This window comes from Mustelus asterias, chromosome 8, assembly GCF_964213995.1.
Source record: "Mustelus asterias chromosome 8, sMusAst1.hap1.1, whole genome shotgun sequence".
Taxonomy (NCBI): Eukaryota; Metazoa; Chordata; class Chondrichthyes; order Carcharhiniformes; family Triakidae; genus Mustelus; species Mustelus asterias.
Window position 1 is genome coordinate 116,060,196 of NC_135808.1, and position 9,485 is coordinate 116,069,680.

The window sequence follows — 9,485 nt, forward strand, 5'->3', positions numbered from 1 at the left end:
AAGCCCCCATCCTATCTCTGTTCCTGACTTTGTTGGGGATGGGAAGGGGCCTGAAAGATCAACCCAATGATTTTGCTGTATTTTTCTCGAGTATTGCTGAAAAAGAGACACGCTGCAAAAGTTTTATGTCTTGCACTCAGGACAGAATTGAGAATCAGAGTTCACCTGTTTTGAATTTAAACAAAAGCTCAGCAGTTAACCACTCCTTGGTAGCTCTTTCGGCATTAACCACTCCTTGGTACATTCTTCATGGCAACCCCTCTATTAATTTGGCAACCAACCAACACTCTCTTCTCATGCAGTATAAATTGTTGTTCTCTTTACAGTTGACATTTTGTGAATTCGGTCCTGATGAATGCAAAACAAAAGGCTTCGACAGCATGTCTCTTTATTTTTTTCTTTCTTTATAGCCAAGACTTTATAGCCAAGGAACTACAAAAGATCGTGAATGTAGCCCAATCCATCACTCAAACCAGCCTCCCATCCATTGACTCTGTCTACACTTCCCGCTGCCTCGGCAAAGCAGCCAGCATAATGAAGGATCCCCCGCACCCCGGGCATACTCTCTTCCACCTTCTTCCGTTGGGAAAAAGATACAAAAATTGAGGTCACATACCAACCGACTCAAGAACAGCTTCTTCCCTACTGCTGTCAGACTTTTGAATGGATTTACCTTGCATTAAGTTGATCTTTCTCTACACCCTAGCTATGACTGTATACTACATTCTGCATTCTTTCCTTTCCTTCTCTATGAACGATATGCTTTGTCTGTATAGCACGCAAGAAACAATACTTTTCACTGTATGTTAATACATGTGACAATAATAAATCAAATCAAATCAAATCAAATCAAAACTTCTAAGTGGTTAGTGAATCAATACAGAAACAAGGAGGTGTTTTTCCAGTAGAAAGGTTTGCAGTTTGGATACACAATTTGTGCATTCCTGTGTAACTTCCACTTTAAATTTTAATTTTCTCCAAAGGCACAGCATCAGAAAGATTATCTGTTGTACTTTTAAACAGATTAGAGTATAAATTTTAGCTTTGGTGAAACCTGTATCCAACCTTTCACATGTACAGATCATTTGACTGATACTAGTAGCAGATGGAACACTCAAACAAGCCGCACTAAGCTCCCTCACAGCTGAGTATTCAAGATGCGTTAAGAACTCAAAATATATACCATACAACGAAGAAGAACAAAATATAATCTTCTATTAAGTGCTTAAAGAGCAAACAACTAACTCCCCTCAGTGGAGAAAGCAATATATAATGAAATCAATGTATCATATATATTATATGTAATGTATAATGTAACACATATATAATGGCTGGAATTTTACCGTCCTGCCCACCACAGGAATCGGAGCGGGCGAGGGGCGGACAATGCGAAGGTCCATTGACCTCGGGCAGGGTTTTACGGTTTCAGGACGATCGAGGCCGTAAAATCCCACCCAATATTATATATTCAAATCAAATCAAATATTAGACATAATGAAATAAATATACAATATACAATGTAATAAATGTGCTTCTTTAGATTTACTGAAAATAACGACCAACAAAAAAGTCTCATGATTATATTTTTTGGATTATCGTATAATCTTACAGTATAAAGGGGGACTATGTTGCTCATTGTACCTCTTTGAACAAACTTTTCAACTTAGTCCCAGTTCCCCATTCCCCTTTGTTCTGTGTTTCACTTCTGCACCTCCTGACTCTACATTTAGGAAAGTATATTTAAGCATTTTGGTTGCAACTTGCAACATTCCTTGAATGACAACCTGTTAGATGGCATAAAAATGGGGAACACCTCCCAAGCTGAATCCCCCCTCTGTCAACATTCTGGAGGCTACCGTTGACCAGAAAATGAACTGAACCAGCCGTATAAATACTGTGGCGACAAGAGGAGGTCAGAGGCTGGAAATTCTGTGGTGAATAACTCACCTCCTGCCTTCCTAGAGCCTGTCCACCATCTACAAGACTCAAGTCAGGAGTGTGATAGAATACCCTCCAATTGCCTGAATGAGTGCAGGCCTAACAACACTCAAGAAGCGTGACACCATCTAAAAGAAAGCAGCCACTTGATTGGCATTCTATCCATCACCTAAACAGACAGACTCCACCCCTCCCACCAGCAGTGTGTACCATCTACAAGGTGCATTGTAGTAACTCACTATGTCTCCTGCAACAGTACCTTCCAAACCCGTGACGTCTACCATCTAGGACAGTGGTTCCCAAACTTTTTTCACTGGGCCACACTTTCGGAATAAAAATTTGCTCGTGCCACACCAAATTTTTTATTGATAAGAAATACATGCAAAAACAAAAAAAACCAACCTCCTGGCAGTGCTTGATTCATAACATAGAACACAACTACTTTATAATATGATCATGGGACATCGTCCTCAGCATCACTTGATGCTCTTGCTCTCACTTTGGAAAAATATCTATCCATGTTTAAATGTCTCTTTGATTGTCCTTGAATCTTGCCGCCACACTTGCCGTCCTCTCTCGCCGCACCAGTGTGGCGCGCCGCACCCTTTGGGAACCACTGATCTAGGAGGACAAGGGCAGCAGACATATGGAAACACCAACACCTGCAAATTCCCTTCCAAGCTGCACACCATCCTGACTTAGAAATATATCACTGTTCCTTCACTGTCACTGGGTCAAAATCCTGGAAATCCCTTCCGAGCAGCCCTGGAGCTGTACCCGCTCCCCATCCCCACCCTTTTCCCCTCCAGTCTAAGCCCTAAGACCCGATCACCTGCCTCGTGATTCCCCAGGCCTTCGCTACCCTCCCTACCTTGGGACCCCTTACACTTCCTTGGGTTTTATGTTCACAGCACTTAGGGCCCGATTTTACCATTGCGCGTGCCCGTTTTCGGGCGCGAAAACTTGGTAAAATCGGGCGTCAGGCGATTAGCGCGATCCGTGCTCGCATTTGCATGCATTTAAATTGAATTAATGGGCTGCCCGCCCAACTTCACCAGCACATCCCCCTTTACCATCGCGTTTGCCCGTCCAGATTCGGCGCAAAACAGACATGCTCGACAAAGGTCTGTTTCGGGTGCTCCAGCTTCAGAAGAGGTAAGTTCAGAGCTTCCGGTGGCTCACTAACTCAGATTGGTGGTGGGGGGGAAGGGAAGATCATTCTCTGGTGAGGGGGGTGAGGGAGGAGGGAGGCCCAATCATTCTCTGGTCGGGGGGAGGAGCGAGGCCCGATCATTCTCTGGTTGGGGGGGTGGGGGGGGGGAGGAGGCCAGATGGTTTCTGGAGGGGTAGGGAGAGGGGAGGAGGGAGACCATATGGTTTTCTGGCAGGGGTGGAGGGGAGGAGAGAGGCCACATCATCCTCTGATGCAGGGGGAGAGAGGCGGGTCAGATGTATCTCGGGTGGTGGGGGGTGTGGGGCATGGAGGGAGGCCCGATCATTCTCTGGTGGGGGCTGGGGGGGAGGGAGGCTAGATGGATCTCTAGTGGGGGCGGAGGAGGGGCAGGGACATGGGGGACCACTGCCACTCTGCGGGTGATTGTTGGGGGGAAGGGGGGATCTGCTGCCACTCTGCGGGCGATCGGTGGGGGGGAAAGGGGCAGGGGATCATGATCGGTCTGGGTAGCGGGAGGAGGTGGGTGGATAAGGGGGACAGTTATGTTGTGTGGGTGGGGTGATGTCTGTGAGGGCCATTGCTCCCGCTTTTTGCTCCCGGGCTGCTTTATCCGATTTTTGCAGCCTGTGAGCGATGTGACAGGGGCGCGTTTTTCAAATTTTTTTTTCACTGCTCATATGCAGTTCAAAGCTCCAATCGGAGCTACACCGTTTTGGGTGCGATAAGCCCCGCCCACAGTGTGATTCAGACCCGCGATTGTTTTCAGGCTAAATGCATATGGGGGCGCCTGAGAACAGGTTTCCAAATTGGATCTGAATTACACCCAGATTCAGCACTTAGAATCAAAATGGTAAAATCGGGCCCTTCGTCTCAGGCAGCTCCATGCAGTTTCTCTTCCGGTCACTGCAGCGCTGTTACTGGAGGGATTGGAGAGCTGCCAGACAATCACATTGGCCAGCAGCTCTCCATGGCACGACTTGTTCCTGCGTGAGGGGCGGAATTCCCACCTAATGCTAATCAATGCTCAATATAGTGTAAAATGGCAGCGGGGCAGTCATAGCAGTGGGAATGAGTTCTCCCACTGACTCGTCAGATGGTGGGAACCCATATTTTTATAAAATGCTGATGAGGACAAACTTCTTGAAGAACCTGACTTAAATTCCAACTTCGCCAAAATATTGAACTTAATTCATACAAATGTTGTGTCTTATACTTGCTTTGTTGCAATGCAAACATTATAAGCCTTGGCCATCTGGTTTAAAACATGAAACCGTACTACAAGTGCTTAATGCCGAGTTGGTGACAAGATTATGCATAATTAAAAGATTACTACAAGATGAAAATAATGCTGTCTATGCTTTTCCTGTGACTCATTCAAATGCAAATAGACCTAAAGGTACAAACTTGTGGAAATATGATTTTATTTCTAAAATGCCTAAACAATAAATTCTTAATAATGCAGCACTGAAAGAGGTGTTACCACCAAGTTATTATTAAACAAAAATATGTTTTATTCTTACCTAGCTCTGCTCTTGTGCAGATCAGTCCACAAAGCAATGTTTCTCAAGAGGTGAAGAAAATTCTTTGCTCATGGAAAATTTCTCCCTGTTGTGTGGCTTCACACCGTGATTATAATGAGACCTTTGGGCAAATCAAGTGCTGAGCCGAAGCCAGAGGCCAGTTGCTGGATATCACGACCACCAATGAACGGGTTGTGGTCTCATGTACAAATGGCCCCCTCCCACCGTCTCCTTGCACCACCCCCTCCATCTCCCCCCACCCCCGCCACCAACCACAGTTCTCTCAGGCAACTTCAGCCAGTTCCATACCATTCCTGACTGCAATTAATCAGTATCCACATCCATCCCAGTGTTGTTTTATTTGCGGAATGCTCAAACTTGCTTTGCTTTCCTTTGACTCGTCAGCTGCCTTCCGCTGCTCGGTGCGCCCTGGCAGTCAGAGGCAATTAGCAAATTACTTTTCTCCTAAATTAGCTTCCTATGCTTTGGCGTCATGTCAATCAGCTTGTCCTTTTAAGCTGCCTCTCTGTACTTTCCAAACAAACAACAGCTGAGAGAATGACAACTCAACTACACTATCCTTTCCTCCTTCAAAACCATGTCACTGGCTCCTGTCAGTCTCTTCGATCTGCCACTTATTTGTTTCCCTGTTCCCTGACTGGGTTCGATTCCTAGCTTGGGTCACTGTCCGTGCAGAGTCTACACATTCTCCCCGTGTCCCTGGGGGAAGTAGTGGAGTAAGAAGTCTCACAACACCAGGTTAAAGGCCAACAGATTTATTTGGCAGCACAAGCTTTCGGAGTCTCAGGCCCCTTCTTCAGGCGAGTGAGGAGTTGTGTTCACAAACAGGGCATATATAGACACAAACTCAATTTACAAAATAATGGTTGGAATGCGAGTCTTTACAGGTAATCAAGTCTTAAAGGCACAGACAATGTGAATGGAGAGAGGGCCAAGCACTGTTGATCGACTTTCCGACGTGCCACAGTGACAGTGACAGAGGGTACATCGCACATGGGCACTGCACTTACCTCCCTGAACCCCCTTGGGGGTCAACACGTCAGTCCAGGGTGTAGGGGGCCAGGTGGCACCATTGGTATTGCCAAGGAGGGTGGAGCAGAGGGAGAGACGTGGGGGGGGCACCTGAAAGGGAGGGGTGGGTGAGGGGAATTGAAGGGGGATGCCTGGGGGAGGGGAGGGGTGAGTCACCCTCATGCTTACGCGGTGTCGGGGAGAGTGACCCATTATTTGAGTGGAGGGGGGAGGACGCTCTTCTTTTATGAGGAGTTGGTGGTACTGTCCTCACCAGCCAGTTGCCGGGGGGGGGGGCGGGTGGGGGGCAACTGGCTGGCGAGGACAGTTTTCATCGTAATCAGCCTCCCACTGGAAATCAGTGCAAGGCTGATTACAATATTGAAATTGCAATTTCAATATCATTAGTAAGCCTGGGATTGTAGGGGCTCATATTGGAGGGTGGAGGAGAAGGGGGGAAATTGGGCCTCCACATTGGGATGGGGTCAGAGCTGGTCATGGGGGAGGGTTAGCAATTGAGGCTAGCCTGGGGGAGGGTGGGTGTTGGTTAGGTCGATGATCAGGGGCAGGAGGTTGGGTAGGCTGGTGATCAAGGTGGGGCACAGTCGGATAGGCTGGTGATTGGATGGTAGTCAGGGAGGCTGGCGCTGGGAGGGGCCCTGGGAAGAAATGGGAAGGCCGGTGATCGGTAGGCCAGCGATGGGGGTGGGGGGGAGGGAGGGGGTTTAGAATGCAACCAGTGACAACTTTGATTGGATGTAATGTGTCCAATGGGAACAAGATATAAGGGTCAGCTGACCCAGTAAAACATGGAACCAATCACAGAGTGATGTAATAGTCAGCTGACCAGCTGATTCACTATAAATAAGGAATGATGTAGAATTGTGGGGAGCTTGGAGTGGCCCAGGGTGAGGCCCCAAGTTTGGAGTAATGATGTTTCTTTATTAAACCCTTTTTTGTTGTATTTTCATTAGCTGCATTTTGAAGAGTTCCTTCTGAAGAAACAGGGGGTGGGGGGGAACGCAGTGCGCATGCGCCAATCTCCCCACAGACAGATCGGGGAATGACACGAGGCTGAGTACACCAATAAAAGTGGCCTGGGAAGATCACGACTGGCTGGAGGCCAGGCGCGATTCCCAATTTTGGCCTCCCGCTTACATTTTCCGCTACTTGACCAGCATAGAGGGATGGGAAAATCGGACGTTGTATGTTTTCAAGAAGTAGTTAGATATACCATTTTAAGTAAAGGGGATCAAAGAATATGTGGTGAAGGTGGGATCAGGCTATTGAGTCGGCTGATCAGCCACGATCGTAATGAGTGATGCAGCAGGCTTGAAGGGCCGAATGGCCTTCTCTTGCTCTTATTTTCTATGGTTACTATGTTTCTAAATAGAATTATAAATCAGCGGAGCATTCAGCTAGTTGGGTCACTCCACTCCTTAGTCTGACAGCTTCTACACCACACAAATAGGAGTGTCAGCTGATAGATTATTCCATTGAAACAAACTCATTAGGGAAGTGAGTTCTTTCTCATTTATACACAGTCTGTTACAAGATGATTGAGGTGCTCAGGAAGCACCACAAATCAATAAATGTAAAACAGGCAAGTTTATTAATACCACCTGAATGTGCTCCCTTCTTCCATCAGGTGTTAACAAATGCTGAAGAGCTGAATGATGAAAAACAAAGCTAATTGTTGGAGGTGACAGCAACATTCTTGGAGAGATGCCATGTGAATGGATTGATTCTTACTGCATTTTGATGTATGAATATGCAACCCCCATATAAAGCCGTGTTATTTATAGAGTGGAACTAATTGCACACATGCCAACTGTCGGATTCTTTTTAGCTGATCGTCAGTATTTTGACCCATGTATCAGCTTGTCAGCAATTCTCCTGGAGAAGCAGCATTTCCTTTCACTAGGAGCAGAGGTTGTCAATATCAATCACTCCAAACGTTGCACTGGAGCTTGTCAGAACCAAACTTGTTGGATGTTGACACTTGAACTAATCAGACATTGCAGTCTGTTGCATGCAAATTTCTGGCAGAAAAAAATAAAATGAGTTACTCGTTTGTTGAATCTCTGCAGTGCAGAAGAAGGCCATTCGGCTCATCAGGCCTGCACCAACAACAATCCCATCCAGGCCCTATCGCCGTAACCCCACATATTTACCTGCTAATCCCCCTGACATTATGGGTCAATTTAACATGGCCAATCCATCTAACCTGCATGTCTTTTGGACTGTGGGAGGAAACCGCAGCACCCGGAGGAAACCCACGCAGACAAAGGGAGAACGTGCAAACTCCACACAGACAGTGACCTGAGGCCGGAAATGAACCTGGGTCCATGGCACTGTGAGGCAACAGTGCTAACCACTGTGCCACCCTATTTCTGAGAAACTGTCACAGGTGTGTTTTTCTTACACAAGAACTTATATATATAACAAATAAAGCTACTCAAAGGAACTTTCTTAGTTAATCTTGGTTATTACCCTATGCAAAGGTTTAGTTGCTTCAATAGTGTTTGGAGCTGCTTTTTGAGATGCTGCCTGGTCCGAATGTATTCATTCTTATTTGACAATTTCTGTCATTATATTTTTGTAATTATGAGCAATTGGGAACAAAATGGAGACCGGGGTTGGAATGATGCTGAGATTTACTGAACTACCACGCACTTGGATTGACACTTAGAAAGACAGCATAGTCTGAGAATCTACATCAGAATAGGTGCCAGCAATCAAAGGGGATGAAACTAGTCCTCAGCTGTAGCTTTGGGAACAAAAATAAATGTGGTTGGGCTGGAAAAATATCGGATGCACTTTAAGTTATTTCCAAATACCATTGACAGATGAGAGACCGTGGGAGGTAGCCCATGAGGGAGGGAACTGATTTCTCTGGCTATCTACCCTTCCCTGGTAATCGTCAACTCCAGGAGGCATTGGAGAGAGAGCATGAATCAGCCTTCAGTATACTTAAGTTCTTTTGTGATCAATGGACATCACAGACAAGGGAATGTCTTATGAACAATGACAATCACATTATCACAGGTTTTGTTGGGACCTCATTGTTTATCTTGGCATGTTTTACTTTGGCTAGTCTATATATTTGATAATTATATTCATGATGGCCTTAAAGAGGCAATTGTTATGCTGATTCTTGTTTGGGGCAACTCAATTCTGTCCTTATTGGTCTATCAAAGGATTAATACATTCTCCCCATGAACGACGAAGTCAGAAGATTATCCATGCATCGGGCGACACGGTGGCACAGTGCTTAGCACTGCTGCCTCATAGCGCCAGGGACCCGGGTTCGATCCCCAACTTGGGTCACTGTCTGTGTGGAGTTTGCACATTCTCCCTGTGTCTGCGTGGGTTTCCTCCAGGTGCTCCTGTTTCCACCCACAGCTCAAAGATGTGCGAGTTGGGTGGATTGGCCATGATAAATTGTCCCTTAGTGTCAGGGGGATTAGCAGGGTAAATATATGGGGTTATGGGGATAGGATCTGGGTGGGATTGTTGTCGGTGCAGACTCGATGGGCCGAATGACCTCTTCCTGCACTGTAAGGATTCTATGATTCATTATAGATTGAGCATTGGAATTTATTGTTTAGTGAATTATTCCTCACCCCTTTCCCTGTGGAACATACAAGGTCCATTGCCCTGGAGAACAATTTGTGGCCTGGATTATTTCTGTGACCATTAAAATCTCCTGGGACAGAAGTAACGAAGAAAGTAATAAATGAACAAAAGAACTCTGTTAGACCTGAACTGAATCCAGTTCACTGCAGAGGCAGGTAGAGAACCTAATGGCATTAAAATGT

General features: G+C 46.1%; 1 protein-coding gene across 1 annotated transcript in view; it reads right to left on the reverse strand.

Moving 5' to 3' along the window:
- Positions 1 to 4,688, reverse strand: part of palmdb (palmdelphin b) — a 91,215-nt gene extending 86,527 nt beyond the window's left edge. Inside the window, exon 1 of the mRNA XM_078219437.1 lies at positions 4,633 to 4,688. The gene's annotated coding sequence lies outside the window, so the exon portion shown is untranslated. The remainder of the gene's footprint in view (positions 1 to 4,632) is intronic.
- Between the last annotated feature and the right edge of the window lie 4,797 nt (positions 4,689 to 9,485).